At 43.2% G+C, this 17,198-nt stretch overlaps 1 protein-coding gene across 1 annotated transcript in view; it reads right to left on the reverse strand.

Annotated features, from left to right (window-relative positions):
- SNTG1 (syntrophin gamma 1) overlaps positions 1-17,198 on the reverse strand; it is an 866,981-nt gene that overhangs the window by 806,697 nt on the left and 43,086 nt on the right. The window lies entirely within an intron of this gene.

The following is a 17,198-nucleotide window of genomic DNA, read 5'->3' on the forward strand; positions in this document are numbered from 1 at the left end:
TAAAAAAAAAATTCTCTCAATTTCCCTTAGTCTCAGAGTAGACCTTACAGACCAGCTGCTGGAAAACCCTGACCTTATCTGGTTCACTGATGAGGGTAGTTTTGTGTATGATGGACAGCAAAAGGCAGGATACTCTGTAGTTACTGACATGGAGCTACTGAGTCCCATCCTTTGCCAACTAACACCTCTACCCATCTAGCAGACGTATTGCCCTCATGAAGCCCTTAGAATTGGCAAAGAACCAAACAGCCACAATCTATACCAATTCTAAATATGGTTTTTTGGTCCTACATGCCCATGCAGCCATCTGGAAGGAACGTAGGTCTCTAACTTCCAATGACACCCCACAAAGCATGGTACTCAAATCCCAAAGCTCCTGGAGACACTCACCTGCCCCACAGGTAACGGTGGTCCACTGCAGAGGACACAGAAAGGGGACTCCGAGGTAATGAAAGGAATCAGTGCTGCCAATGCAGCTGCTAGACAGGCAGCCCCTTTGGAACCTCCCTTCCAAGGAGCTCTGATATCCACTCGCTCTCTGTGCCATTCCCCATTACACTAAGGAGGATAAAGCCTGGACTTCCCAAAGAGAATCCTGCCTGCATCCTGGGGATGGCTACAAAGGAAGGAAAGACTTCTACTCCCCTAAAACCTACAATGGAAGGTCCTGAAGACCCTTCATAAGAGCACCCATTTGGGCCACGAGGCTTTCTCCTCCCTAATTTTGAGGTCCTTTGAGGGAAAAGGACTTTCCAAAGTTATTCACCAAATAACCGCTCCATGTTTCACATGCTCAGTTAACAATACCCAGGTGCAAAAAATCTCCCTTTAGTCCAACTGGTATAGTGTCGAGGAACTAGTCTAGAAGACTGGCAAGTCAATTTTACCCAATGCCTCCTTTCCATAGATTAAGATAGCCATTAGTCTTTGTTAACAGTTGGATATTAACAGTTGGATAGAAGCTTTTCCATCCTGTATTGCAAGGGCCACAGAAGTAGCAAGAAAGCTCTTACAATAAACCATCCCTAGAGTTGGCCTTCCCTTTTCACGTCAGCACAACAATGGGCTTGCCATCAACGCCTCTATAACTCAGTGTATCTCTAAGGCCTTGGGCATTAAATACCTCTTCCACTGCTCCTGGAGGCCTCTGTCTTCTGGTAGATTAGAAAGAGCCAACCAATTCCTTAGGTGGCCATCAAGAAAATCACCCAAGAGACATCCCTGAGCTGGAAAGAGGCTCTACCTATTGCCCTCCTCTGTACAGAGTAACCCCTAAGGTCACCAGGGACCTCAGTCCCTTCAGAGCTCTTTATGGGAGGCCATTCTACCAGAACCCTAATGGATCTGGACCTCAAGCCCTTCAGGCATATGCTTCCTCCCTTAACCAGTTCTAGCAGGCCCCCGAGAAATTTGGATTAGCCATCAAGCCTCACTCCAGACTGGGTCACCTCTATATCCACCAGGGACACAAATCCTGGTTAAGGCTTGGAGGCAGAATCCCCTATGTCCCAACTCTAACCTGTATGGAAAGACCTTACCCTGTTCTCTTATCCTCACCTGCTGCTATTAAAGTTCCAGGGATCTCCAGGTGGACCCACTATACAAGGGTCAAACCCTGGATACAGCCTGAGGACCCAACATCATTCCTCCAGACCCAGCCGACACCTGTGAGCCGCTAGAGGACCTCAGACACCATTTTTGCAGAGAACAGAATGCCTCTAATATTGCTGGTAAGTCTGAGCAGTCTCTCACTAGTATCACCCCTTGTTACTTCACCCTGACTTGCTCCGATAGCACCTATCAATTGGCCAAAGTCACTGCCACTACTTTCCAATTCAATGCCACCTGCTGGCTCTGTTTCTCATCTCCCAGTTGGGGATAAATAAAACTTATATCTCCCTGTAATCAGGGGACACTTCCTGAGGAACTACCTCAATACACACGCTTTTCTAATTCATGGGGCTAGCTCTCTTCTTTCAACCTAAGGAGACATCAGGCCACCCTGCTGGGTCTTCTCACTCACCCTGTCATCCAAAACCCGAGCCAGTTGCCCACAAGCTCCCTCTTCTCTCACCTGGCTAATCATTTGAAGGCTAACTTTCCTTTTCGCATCATTAGCAATGACTCTGGAGGCACCTTTGTAGGAAAACTTTAGCCAACTCACTGCGATCGAACCTTTTTAATCCTCACACCCCTAATAACCAATACGGCAGGTGGGATCTCCTTTGCAGCATCCCTAATTCACAGAACTATTACCCCAAAGAACTTCATTGTTACCCACACCCTCAGACCTGATCAACAAGACCCACCCCTAAACAAGAGCCTCCCAATACCCCAGTATTGCCAAGGGAGGCCTCAGAAGGATATTCACCTTTTATTAAGCCTGTCAAAGAGCAATTGTATCACTCTTGTCCATGATTCTCAAAATGCCCTACATTTTTTTTACATTTTTTTTCTTTTATTGATTTTTAGAGGGAGAGGGAGAGAAAGATAGAAACATCGATGAGAGAGAACATTGATTGGCCACCTCCTGCATGCCCCCCACTGGAGATTTGGCCCACAACCTGGGCATGTGCCCCAACTGGGAATTGAACCAGCGACTTCTTGATGCATGGGTCGATGCTCAATCACTGAACCACACCATCTGGGCAAAATGCCCTTCATTTTGACCCCAAAGGGTCTCCCTAGTTCTTGAAAAAAATCAAACAATCTCTACAAGTCCTCTAACTGGCCCTCTAACTGCAGGCACATTCTCAACACAGGGAGTCCAACTCTGGGGAACCAAATTCTCCAGGAGAAGGGAAAGACAGCCTAGGGGGAAGTACTCCTGCACAACTAACTGATACCCAATTAACTGGAGAACGTCCCCCATCCACGGGAATTTACAGATCCCCTGCCTACCCAGCTTTGCGCCCTGGATGGGGAGGTATTTGCTCACTAGGCCATGTCCTCTCTGACATCTCCACAGCCTGGGATGAGTTATCTCCCTTTCCCTCCCCATTGCAGAGGACAATTAAATAGCCAAGCAGGACCTCTCAGTCCCTGGCCATCCTCCCGGGGGCCTTGCTGTGGCTGGCGCTGCGGCTGGGGGATCTTCAATGGGGCTCCAGCAGCATTTATCCCAAGAAACATCGGTCACTCTAAGACAGGAGAAACCTTAAAATATTACAAGAGCAACTTGATTATTAGCTGGCGCTGCCCTTCAGAACAGGAAGGCGCTTGACCTCCTCACAGCAGCAGAGGCGGTACCCGTTTACACCGGAAAGGAGAGTTGCACGCACATCAACAGAGGGGCAGGTACAGCAGTACATACGCGGTGTCCTGGAGAGGGCGAGCAGCACACAGACGCTGGGGACTCCGTCTGCAACGCCGAACCCTGGCTCCCGCCTCGCATCTCCCTGTGCTGTGCCCTTAATTACCTTCATGGTCCTACTATATTTGGACACACGTTACTCAGTTTAGTCAAAAACAGCCACACAGCTGCAAGTGTACTGTCTCAAGGATACCAAGCCCTCTCTCCTTCGGAACAGACTCCTTATTTGGGGCCCCGGACAGACAGCAGCGGCCACGTCCCTCTGCCGACAGCCAGCAGGTCTGGGAGCCCAAAGCTGCAGGTCGACTCTGGTCAACCTGAAGCAGCCAGAGCAATCTTAGCCAAAAGACCCCAAAGAATTGGGTTCCCATAACTTGACGGGGGAAATGTTAGATAGGAAATTAGACAAGAGCGGCTGGGGGGTGGGGGTTTGCCCTGGGGTCCTGACAGGGGCCAGACTAACACTGCCTTCAGATCATCTCTCTGCGGGGCCCTGAAGCAGCCCCCAAACCGCAGTTTCAGACTGAGTCTGTTCTCCCAGGCACAAGCACAGAGGAAAAAAACGGCATGACCTCAGCGTGACCTTACTAGGGCCCCAGACTACTTATAATAAAATTTGCATTGTGGTTTTCACCCTCCCCCTTGGTTTTTCTGTATGCTTTGTGGGTAAGGACATGCACAGAAGAAATATAGTTATATAACCCTTTTCTGTCAGGCATCCCTGTGTGCAAGTGACAGTCTCCACCCAGAAAGTCCCTCATTCAACCATGCAGCCCAGGGAGTTCAGGGCCATCGTCTCTCTTGACTGGCTCACTCCTCGCTTGAAGTGGATTTTCAATAAATTCCACTTTGCTTTACTTTTGTTTTCATGTGCCTTCAATTATTTTCTGTGCTGACAAGAACCGAGGTCCCAGCCGGTAACCGAAATTGGTGACAGAAGGATAGTGTTCTTTGACTTAAAGGAGACAGGAAATTTTGGACCAGTTCATTTTAAAAACAAAACTCATTTTTTTCCAAAGAATTTTATTTTTACAGCTATTATTTTCTCCATAGATTATAGTATCTTTAGTTATTTTATTTAACAAAAATCTATGATTAATAACATCCACACCCCAAACAATAAAGATAAACTTAAGACACATATATTATAAAAAGTAGCATTTTATTGATTACCTCAAAAAAGATAAAGCTATTCAATTGAATCCATTTACCATAATAAGATATAGAGTTAAGGTGGCATACTCTCTTTCCTCAAGTTGCATTTACATAGTGGCAGACAAGTAAATAACTAACCACAATACAAGACCAACTAAAACAAATGATATGTGTCCATCTTTTCATCCTATTCTAATCAATGATGCCCTAAAAAATATTATAATACTGCAAACCTAAAAATCCTAGAGTCTGACTTTTTATCATTCCAGTCTCACCTGCCTTCAGGATAAACAAAACAATGAATTTTCTGGTCTCGTAAGTCAGTGGACAAAGTTTCTGAACCTGAACCCAAATGAGAGTCAAGTGTTTCCTCTTTATGTTTGTATTACTTGGCACTTCTAATTGTGAGTCTTGCATAGGGATCTCTGCTGCCAGTTTATTTGTTCCTCTCCCCATTTCTTCCTTGCCTTTTCTAGTATTATTTCTAAGGTTTCTTTATTTTTATTATTATTTTTTTTATATTCACCTGAGGAATTTTTCCATTGATTTTCAGATAGAATAGGAGGGAAGGAGAGAGACACAGAGAAACATTGATGTGAGAGAGACACATTGATTGGTTGCCTCCCACATGACCCTGACCAAGGCTGGGAATTGAACTGCAATCGAGATTCATGCCCTTGAACAGAATCGAACCCGAGACTCTTTGGTCAGTGGGCCAATGTTCCAAACACTGAGTCAAACCGGCCAGGACTCATAAGGTTTCTTTAAACAGCACTGTTTGCTTTTATTCTGTGATATTTCCTCTTCTAACTCACATGGCTTTTCCTTCTCCCCAGATTAATTCCCTGGCTGACCAGGAGCCCCAATTCAATATTTATCAGGAACCCAGCCCAGATACATGTCAGACACCAAAGACGAGACATGTCTCGTCTTCAGGTCCCTAAACACAACAGAAATGCTTTTCACTATCATGTATATAACCAGCTCAGATGGGCAGTTATAGAAATCAGGCTGATGTATCAGGAATTCACTCCATTTTTACTGAAAATATAATTCTTCACTAACTTGTTTTTTTCAAACAAGAGCAAAAAATACCCAATAGAAACTGTAAGAGTGTTAGTTTGTGATTAAACAGTCACTAACATTTAAGTTTAATATTTCCAAAGGCTTAGCAAGACATTTCTCTATAGAATGTTTTAATTTTTTTTCTAAAATCAATAATTTTCGGCTCCATAGCTCAGGGGTTAGAGCACTGGTCTCGTAAAATCAGTAATTTTCTTTATTGATTTTAGAGAGACAGGAAGGAAGAGGGAGAGAGACATAGAAACATGGATTGGCCACCTCCTGCATGCCCCCTACTGGGAATCAGGCCCACAACCTGGGCACATGTCTTGACCAGGAATCGAACCAGCGACCTCTTGGTGCATTGGGTCGATGCAACCACTGAGCCACACTGGCCGGGCTCATGTTAAAACGTTATTTCCCAGTCCAAACCACAGAATCACTTTACAAATAAACACCTGAAATTAAATAGTTTTAACTACTCCCAAATATAATGTATAACGTGTTTTTAATGGAGGAAAAATCAGGGAGTACAAGCTGAGCCTGAAACAACACCGCAGAGGGCTGACCGAGCTGCGGACCAGAAGCTCAGGGAGCAGAGCCGTCCTCTGCGAGAGCGTGAGGGGCCTGAGGGAGAACTGTCCGAGACCAGAGACGGGCGGGGGTCTGTGTGCCAGCCACGAATAAACTGGAAGGACAAAGGGCTCGGTCTGCCCAGGGCTTAGGCAATAATGAGGATCTCTGGGTGACTGGACCTGGCGTGTACATAGGAGAATGGTCACTACTCCGAACATTTAATTTTTTACATGTAAGCAGGCCATAATTAATATAGGAAAAAGTATCTAAAGAAATCAAATGCAAACAGAATGTAGGATACTGGTTACTAGGGGCTGAAGGAGAGGGATACATGGGGAGTTAATTGGTATAGAGTGTTAGTTTTGAAAGATGAAAGAGTTCTGAAGATTCGGTGCACAACAATATGAATATACTTAACACTCTGAACTGTACTTAAAAATAGCTAAGATGGTAAATTGTATTTGTGTTTTATCATATATACAAAGGGTTAAAATTTTCTAAAGAGGAGGGTGATTTACACTCTGATATGATGTTTACAGTTCAACAGCAAAGACAAATGGCAATTTAAGGTGATAATCCAGAAAATATAAAGCAAAATGCCTGTGTCCAAACAACTAGTCCAAAGAACAGAAAGTTCCTGATTTGCTTTCTCCCTACACTTGCTCATCCCTGCTTTTCCGGAGGCTCATGGCCTCCTCCTACTTGTCCAGTGTGAAGTATGTCTGTCAGGCAACACTTAGCAAGTGCTGTGCCATGTATATGGGTTTGGTGATTGTTTTATAACAGCAAGCCCTTATAACAGGACAGAAACGTCCCCAAAGATATCGTCTCCAGATATAATCACCATATGCATCTGCCTGGCTCTCTCCAGACACACACAAGCTAATAATAACTCATGCATGCTGCTGTTTGCACACTCATGAGGTGGGAGTGTGGACACCGCCTGGTTCTCTTATTGAACGTTCAGCCAATGGGAGTGTGGACACCGCCTGGTTCTCTTATTGAACGTTCAGCCAATGGGAGTGTGGACACCGCCTGGTTCTCTTATTGAATGTTCAGCCAATGGGAGTGTGGACACCGCCTGGTTCTCTTATTGAATGTTCAGCCAATGGGAGTGTGGACACCGCCTGGTTCTCTTATTGTACGTTCAGCCAATGTGTCCTGAGCAGCCTCTGCTCGCAGGGCAAAAATAAACAGGACAAGCATGGCCTCTGCCCACACGGAGCCTATAATCTGGAGAGACAGTCCATGATGTTACAGCTACGAACTGTCACCAAGACTAGCTAAGGGTTGGGTCCCCGGCCAAAGCCAAGAAGCAAAGCATGAGTCCCAAGGAGACAGACACACGAGGAGAGGGATAGGGGCAGAAGGAACAGTATAGGTTAGGCAGAGGACACAGCATATGAAAGTGACCTGGAGCGAGAGAAACACTGCCATCAAACCACAGAACCTTGGTAATGAGCGGCTTACACATGAGAGGAATGAATAGTTACTGAGCCGGTATGTGGGGGCAGCACGCGTTCATTAACACAAATGATCATCCCAGTGTCTTGGTAGCGTGATGTATTATTATCACCTGTCATGAAGATATTAACATTAAGGTGCAAAGAAGTCCACCTGCCAATGGTCACAAAGTTAGTATGCTATCTTCCTAGGAAGCAAATTTAGGACCTTCTACACTTTTTTTTAATCCTCACCTGAAGAGATTTTTGCTTTTATCTTCAGATAGAGTGGGAGGGAGAGAGGGAGAAGAGAGAAGGAAACATGGATGTGAGAGAGACACATCGAGTGGTTGCCACCCACACGACCCCAACTGGGGCCGGGGACAAACTGCAAATGTTTAGTGGGAACCGAACCTGGGACTCTGGTCCGCAGGCCGATGCTCTAACCACTGAGCAAAACTGGCCAGGGCAGGACCTTCTACACTTTAAAGCAGTGTTCTTTCCACTATGTCTCTACCTCAGAGGCTGCGTGTGTTTTCTTGTCTTCTAAACTTACCTTTTAATAATCTTGGATGTAAATTCCACCCTTTCCATTTTCTACCTATGACATGAACAGTGGGACAGGGAGAGGAGGCGTCAGACACTAGGCATGGTCTCTCTGCCACCGCCTCAACCAAAGTGTCCTTACCCAGGACACTCTTCTGAGTTTACTGCAAACTAGTGCTGCCTTCAAACAATTTACCATCTCGCAGGAAAGGCAAAGCTGGAGAAACAAGTGCACACGAATCCCGCACTGCACAGCCTAGCGCGCCCGGTTGCATTTCCGGGGAGGTCTGACCTCAGCATCTATGGGTGGAAGAGAAGTCTTTGGTGTCAGGCTCACCATCAGCCCGTCGCCTGGGCTACACATGGAAGGAAAGGGTAATAGTGAGAAGCATGGTGGTGGGAGAGACCAAGCGAAGTGACGACAGAGGAGAAGCTGTATCTAGTTTGTCTTCCTCTAAGAAAAGGTAAGTGGTCCCCAGCAGTCTCCGTGAGCATCTCTCCCTCCCGTGAGCCCTGCCAGACCCAGCGCCCAGCCCCTCGACCTGTCTGCACCCGCTATTCTTCTGCTCTGTTTTCCTACCCGATACTCCCTCGGAAAAAAATCTTATTTCAAACTATAAAAATTATTAAGTATAAAAACTGAAATATTAGTAGTGGACTGGGCATCAGGAGGATTAGGCCATTGGCCCAGCCCATCCACTGTTGGCTAAGTGGCCTTGGATCTGGGTTACCTTCCGGGTCTGAGCATTCTCATTCGCTGAAATTAAGGGTTATATTGAAACAGCTTCCAAGATCCTTTCTGGCTCTAAATGTAGGATTCTGTATTCAAAGTGAGAATGAAAAAAAAGTACAGTCTATGCATTTTTTAATTGTTGGTTTTATTTGACTGATATTATTTTATTTCTGGAAAAAATCATTTAAAATAATTATGAGTTTAGTACAAGGAGCTAAAAATGTTTTACAGTTGACTGTATGCATGCCTGTTTTTTTTAACTATGTTTTTATTGTTTTATTGATTTTTTTTTTTTTTTTTTTAGAGATAGAGAGGAAAAGAGAGAGAGAGAGAAAAGCATTAATGTGAGAGAGAAAATCGATCGGCTTCCTCCTACTGGGGATCGAGCCCACAATCCGGGCATGTGCCTTGACTGGGCATCAAGCCTGGACTCCCTGGAAGGACATTCAATCCACTGAGCAACACAGCCGGGCTGTATGCCTGTTTTAATGTAATGAGTCTGATAGGGTTTGAAATTCATTCTTACTTCATCCTCTAGTTCAGCGATTTTCAACTGGTGTGCCGCAAAAAAAAATTTTTTTACATTTTTTAAAATAATTTTTTTTATTTTTCAATTACAGTTAACATACAATATGATATTAGTTTCAGGTAAAACACACAACACTTGACTACTTGGTCAGGCGCACTGACCTCTTTTCCCTTAGGTTGTCAAATGAAAAAATGACACCAGCCAACACAACAATAGCCATCTGGTGTGAATGCATCTAAATTGTACCTATTTATTTTGTCAGAAAAATAATATTATATTTTTTGTTGTGCTACAGACTTTTACCAGTTTATTTGTGCCATGAGATGAAAAAGGTTGAAAATCCCTGCTCTGGAATAGCCTTCCGAGAGTCTCCACTCCCACTGATCTTCCCTCTTAGTCCGGTCTCCCTCCCCTTCAGAGTGGGTGGGTTGAAATGACTGTGCTTTTCCACAACTGAAAATTAAATCGTGGGCCCAGCCAGTGTGGCTCAGTGGTTGAGCATCAACACAGGCACCAAGAGGTCGCCAGTTCGGTTCCCGGCCTGATCCGCAGTGGGGGGCATGCAGGAGGCGGCCAATTGACGTTCTCTTTCATTGATATTTCTCTCTCTTCCTCTCCCTCTCTCACTAATATCAATAAAGAAAAAAAATTAAATCATGGGCTCAAAGTCCAAAATACGTCCATTCTTCCTCATCAGTACTTCCGTCAGTGCAAAGCATTGCACCTGCCCCGGGGGTCGCTGGAACAGAGCCCACCTCCTGGGCTCGGGGCTGCCCTCTTGTCCCTACAATTCCCTCTTAAATATAATATCCAGAGTAATCTCTTTAAACGAGTGGATTATATCTTTCAATCTTGCTTAAAACCTGCCAGAGGCTTTCTCCTTACTTAGAATCAACCTGTAACTCCTCTCCTGGCTTTAAAATTCTCCCCGTGCTCAGGACCTGGGGTGCCCTGCCCCTCTCCTTCAGTTCCCCAACAGGCACCTCCCCTGGCACTGATTCTTGAACTCTCCCCTCATCTTCACACACTGGACTTGCTTACGTCAATGACATTTCAGTTTCATTTTTACCTCTGAAGAAAAGGCTGCCCTGGACAAGTTAAAGTCACTTTCCTTTTTTCATGACATTAAAAAAAGTATCTGCATAACATTCATCGGCATTGTTCATTCACTCCTAGCTCCCCTGTCCTTGTCAAACACACACATGGTTTCATGAAAACTGGGAAGTGTATGTCTTATTCAGCCTCACAGTCTGGAAAAAAATCAGAAAATACTTTTTAAATACAAAAAAACAGAAAATAAGTGAATGGCTTACCTTGAGACTCTTGCTGTCTGTATCAAAGGCACCTAACTAAAATAATGTCATATACACCTCACCATAAAAACAAGGGAAGCTTCTCTTCCCATTCCCTTGTCTGCCACATAAATATCCCCACTGTGTCTTCAAGGCCTTGCTTTACACAAAGTAAAGACATAAAGTCTAATTAAATTTGCCACTGATTGCAAGGTGCATCTGTATGAATTACTATCATATAGCAAATTGGGATATGAATCTTAAAAATTAACAACGGGAAAAAAATAGAAGCAGATCTTCTGTTCAATTCTCCCTCCATCGCAATTTTTGAAATACAATAAGAAGAATAAATAACTCCAGGACAGGAGCAAATATCATTTGTAATAGAACCTGTAAATTGAAAATAAATGAAACTCAATTCTATGCACCTCACCACCAACATGAACAAACAAACAAAATCAAAAGGAAAAAAAAGTTGAAACACGACAATAGAACAAATTCCCAACCCCATTAATTTGTCAGAAACAAAGAAAAAAAAGTCTGAATTACATACATATCAACAGAGCCTTTATATGTATAAATATGCTTTTATATGTATTGCAGGTACATGATGATTCTGTTTAAAAACAGGATACATCTTTTCCCAACCTGAACTGAACAGTCCCCTTCTTGTGGTCTACCTATGTTTTCTGTGCATGAGAACCTGCCTGTTGGGTTTACTGGAGAGCTGTCTCGTAAGGCCTGTGACTGACAAAGCATTCAGATAAGCTTGGTAGTGTTCTTATCCTGAACTCAGTAATAAGAGAATACATTCTCAGGAGTTGTGGAGATTGGGTACCAAATCTACAACCTAGAATAATTACAATGATCTTGAAGGCAACAGCTGTGATGTATTTTTGTGGCGATTAAAATTTCAACCTTGAAAGACTTAACTGAATGGCTTTATATCAAAAAATCAACCTCAAAAGCCTACTGAGGTAAACTGAGTCAAGGATTCTTAATACGAAGAATCCTAAACTGTCATAAGGAAGAACTAAAGTGATCCCAGCAGGAGATGTGACATCAAGACATTCTAAAGTTTATGTTGGTAGTTATATTTGGTAAGGATTTTCTTTAAATTTTATTTCACCAGATACATCTTTAAACACACAGCCCTCAGACACCGCAGAAGCAGCTGGAAAGAGGCAGGGTGCAGACAGACACCGTGATGACTTGCTGACGTAGACCATCTCTCCCTGTTTGGCTGAGACAAGTCTTCCCAGGGGGCAGTCCCTGGGCCTCCACTTCCCAGACATCTGCCTGAAATGCATCCTACACATGTTCATTCTACAGGCTTTTCCTCCTAGTTTCATCCGCACTCAACGCGGTCTGGTACTGAGGGAGACACTGTGCATTGAACAGATCTGTTTCATTTTGTTTTACGGTGCATTACCCAAAGCCAACTTCTTCATAAAATTCTCTTATAGCATAATATATATTTACATGCACGAACTTAACCTTTTCAGAAAACATTCTCGGAAACCCTCAGCAAATAAAATACACTATTGCAGATGTTATTTTTTCTGAAACATCTTAAATCATTTTAAATAGCATCACCAAATTATAAAACTGAAAGTGTTTGAAATTATCTAATTCGAAGCCCTCATTTTGCAGATGACAAAAAGAACAAGGTGATGTATCTGGTCAATTGCTGATCCTGCGGGTAAGGGTTGTGTTTTCTGAATTCCCAGGACAGAGTTCTCACTTATTAATACCAAAAGGAAGAAAGAAAAAAAAATTCCTTTCACATCATCCTGTGAATTGGTTAAAAGAGCAAGAAATCTGAAACCAAAGGCCTAAAGTCCATTTTACAACTTCTTCTTTACATGTCCTTGCACATATAGATTCTCCTTCCAGAAAAACAGGTATTTTAATGATTTATTCAGCAAACTCATAGAATTGTTGAGAAGTCCAAATAGGCTGATAAAATATATAAAAACACTGTATACAATATGGTGGGCAAAGCAAGCATTAGTGCTCATTAATCATCATCGTTTAGGTAGTTGCTTTATTTTATTAACCCCCATTTGGACAAATAAGGTGATTTTTGGTAATCAGTATTATCACTCTGTAGTTTTTATGGCTTGCAAATGGAGTTACAGCCTGAGATGTTAGAAAAAACAGACTTTCAGTCAAGCTGGCGGTGTAGGTAAACTCAGTCTCACCTCTACCCTCAACCACAGCAAAATCACAGCTACAAAACCACAATCATTCAGAACCGCCTGACATCGAGCTGGATGGAAGTCCTACAACTACGAGATTAAAGCAGCAGCCACATGGAGACCGGTAGGAGGCCAGAGGCGGACGGGTTGGTCCCACACCCACATGTGGCCGATAAAAATGAGAAGGGACACCTCAGCTGGGAAGGTCCTCCCTGAGGAATGAGGGATCCCCATCCCACACTAGGCGCCCAGCTCAGGGTTCCAGTGCCAGGAAGAGAATCCCCATCACTTCTGGCTGCAAAACCAGCAGGAACTGAGGCTCAGAGAGGCTGAAGCTTCTGGAGCCCCAGGCAGCTCCTCTTAAAGGGCCTGTGCACGGACTTACTGGGACTTGCTCCCTCCAGGCTCCAGGATTGGGGAGGCAGCTTCAGGGGCACCAGAGACATACGGGAAGAACTGAGCTGTTTGGCCTCAGTACAAGGGTTGGAGGGGCAGCTTTCTCCTCGACAGACGTGCTGTCAGAGGCCTTTGTTCCTTTGGTGAGCCCTTTCCCCTTGAGGCCAGCAGACAACAGCCATATCTGGGACTCCAGCAACCTGGATCACACTATTTGCCCTGCTCTGGTGACTCCCTGAGGCCCTACCCCACCCAAATTTCAGGCCCACCGGAGCTGTTCCCAGTGGCTTTACCAGAGGATTGGCTCCTGCTTCAGATTTTCCTAAAATCTCTCACACAAGTAGCATCTGGTCTCAGCGAGCCCCATACATCTCATTAAGTGGCCCCAGGCCTGGCACTAGAAGCGGCCAGCCTTGGTTCACAGCTTGGTTTTGCCTGGGCACCTCCAAGCCCAGCACAAGCAGCAGCCATCTGCAGATCACTTTGTAGCTTATGCCTGGTGGCCCTGGGTAGAACACAGGCAGTGGCTGACCTGGTCCCAGAGCCAGCACACCTAGTGGACAGCCTCAGACCAGGTCAAAAAACCACCACCCAACCACCTCCACAAGTGACACACTCAGTGAGTGGACTCAGTGGGTACCAGAGCCCTGCTAAAGTAAGTCTTGCTCTGTGTGGTAGACAATTAATCCTCCAAGGTAGTCAGAGGTCAGTGGTCAGTGGGCATAGCCAGTCCTTACAACTGATCCGCCTGATTAAATCCCTCTTATTGACATGCCAACAGCAATCAAGACTCAAATACAGTAGAAGGGTATACAGTCCCCATGAGGGGTGCACCTCGAGGGCCCAGCTGCAGTGATCAGGGAGGCTGTGCCACTGGATCCTACAGGATACCTACAACAATGGACATGCTAGGAAGGCTAGGAGACATAGCAACTCTATCTAATACATAGAAACAAACACAGGGAGGCAGCCAAAATGAGGAAACAAAGAAACATGTTTCAAATAAAAGAACAAAACAAAACTCTAGGAAAAGAACTAAATAAAATGGAGATAAGCAATCTAACAGATAAAGTGTTCAAAACACTGGTTATAAGGATGCTCAAGGAACTTAGTGAGGACCTCAAGAGTATAAAAAAGGACCAGTAAGAAATGAAGGATGCACTAACTGAAATAAAGAATAACTTACAGGGAATCAATAGTAGAGTAGTTGAAGCCAAGAAGCAAACCATTGATTTGGAATATAAGGAAGCAAAAAAACATCCATTCAGAACAGCCAAAAAAAAAAAAGAAAGAAAGAAAGAAAGAAAAGAAAAACCAGAATCTGCCTAGCCAGATTGGCTCAATTGTTGAGCGTCGACCCATGTACCAAGAGGTCACCTCTTCAATTCCCAGTCAGGGCACAGGCCAGGGTTTTGGACTTGATCCCCAGTAGGGGGCATGCAGGAGGCAGCTGATCAATGGTTCTCTCTCACATCCATGTTTCTATCTTTCTCCTTCTCCCTTCCTCTCTCTTTAAAAATCAATAAAAATACATTTTTTTTAATCCAAAAAAAAAAAAAAATGAGGATAGTGTAAGGAGCCTTCAAGCACACCAACATTCATATCACAGGGGTGTAGGATAGAGAAGAGAGAGAGCAAGAGATTGAAAAACCATTCGAAACAATAATTACAGAAAACTTCCCTAACTTGGTGAAGGAAATAGACATACAAGTCTAAGAAGCACTGAGAGTCCCAAACAAGATGAACCCCAAGAGGTTTACACCAAGACACATCATAATCAAAGTGCAAAAGGTTAAAGACAAACAGAGAATCTTAAAAGCAGCAAGAGAAAAGTAGTTAGTTATCTACAATGGAGCTCCCATAAGACTGTCAGGTGATTTCTCAAAAGAAACTTTGCAGGCCAGAAAGGAGTGGGAAAAAATATTCAAAGTGATGGAAAGCAGGGACCTACAACTAAGATTACTCTACCCTGCATATCATTTAGAATCTAATTAAAGCTATCATTTAGAATTGAAGGACAGATAAAGAGCTTCACAGACAAGAAAAAACTAGAGGAGGTCATCACTACCAAACCAGTATTATATGAAATGTTGAAGGGTCTTCTTGAAGAAGAAGATCAAAAAAGATCAAAAATATGAACAATAAACAATAAAATGTTAATAAATACATGTCTATCAACAATTGCATCTACAAACAAAATGAACAAGGAGAACAGAAACCATACAGAGAACTTTTGGTTGGTTGCCAAATTGGAGGAGCTTGGGGGAAGGGCAAAATAGTGAAGGGATTAAAAAGTACATACTGGTTGTTAGACTGATGAACCTCAAAGGGAAGGGGAGAGGGAAGAGATAAACCAAAGAACTTATACGCAAAGATGCATAACCAATGGACAAGTAAGCCTATTGTCTTTTTGCATTTAAGAATGTCAAAGCAATTCCCTTTTTCTAGACCACTCAGGATACACCCACAGCACCAGAGCAGGACACCACAGAACCCCTCATTGTTATCTTGGTCCCCAGATATTCTGTAAATGTTATCGTGAATCTACAATTGTAAAAGAAGATCTCTCTCTCCATTTAACCCTGTATCCAGTCTCAGAGATTTTCCTGCTTTGCTTCCTCCTGGCTCCCTAATCTATCACTAATAGGGTTCATGTCACCATCCCCCCAACCCTTATGTCTCCTTCTTTGACTATAATGTATAAAATAAGCTGCAAAACTACCATTCTCTGGAGCATTTTCTCAATCCATTGAGATTTTGCTTCCTGGCAACTGTCATCAGTTTGGCTCAAATAAGCTCATAAAAATTCTCTACAGGTTTAGATGTTTCTTATGTAGACTCTAACATATGGTATTTGAGGCACATTTATAATCATCAAATTCAATGAAGTGTGTAGGCAGTGGCTTTGGACACAGAGAGATTGAAAGAACAGAAAACATATCCATTCTTCTCTGCAAAAATCTTTGCTCCCTAATGAAAGAGTATATATAAACATAAAATATATATTGAACAGTTACCATTGTATTTCTTTCCAGGAAAAACAGAGAATGTCCACCAGACAAATATTCTTGGTCTTGCAAAATGTGTCAAGCAATTCTTGGTGCCCTGGAGGATAAGGCTGGGACCATCAGTGAGGGACAGGACACCCTCACTCTTGCATCTACATAAACAGGCACACTCACCTCTTGGGGACAGTGGGGGCGATGCCGGACAAACAGATTATTTTGATAATCATTATCTTAAACAATAAATGTCAACAGTAAGACATACATGTTCATGGCATCGGATCATTTGCTTAAAAACTTTTGGTTAAATGCCAGCCTAATCATTAATTCTCCTTAATGGATTTTTTGTTGCTTTAATCTCACTTTCACTGATAATTAACACCTACCACTTCTCACTGCCAATCAAAGGTATTTCAGAGAAAGGAGGAACTCAGAAGACCTAGCACTGTCATGATAAATGTAGATCGAGAAAAAGCTAAAGATTACATTTACTGAACTTTTTGTTTTTACCCAAATTAACCCATTAGAACTTAAATGCTGTGTACATATCAAAATAAATAAATAAACTTGAAAACAAAAAAATGATGAGTAGTAAAGGTTTGATATTACTGTACATGTACTGAGCAAATCTCTATACCAAAGTAGAAAGAAAACCAAAACAGAAAACTTTATAGGCTCATATCTACAAAAGTAGATTTTATAATAGATTAATTGAAATACAACAAATGGCTATGTTGTATACAAACACCATAGTGTGATATTTTATATGGTCCTTGAGGACAGGGGCTTGGACTTTTGGTAAAAGTATAGAATAATTATTAAAGAGACAGAATCCAAAACTGAACAGGCGTTATTAAAAGCCCTGCTATGTCACTTTATTAACCATGTGACTTCTGACAACTCATTTAACCTTTCTAGGAGTCGGTGTATTAATCTGTGAAATAAAAA

The sequence above is a fragment of the Molossus molossus genome, unplaced genomic scaffold, assembly GCF_014108415.1.
Source record: "Molossus molossus isolate mMolMol1 unplaced genomic scaffold, mMolMol1.p scaffold_m16_p_16, whole genome shotgun sequence".
Classification (NCBI taxonomy): Eukaryota; Metazoa; Chordata; class Mammalia; order Chiroptera; family Molossidae; genus Molossus; species Molossus molossus.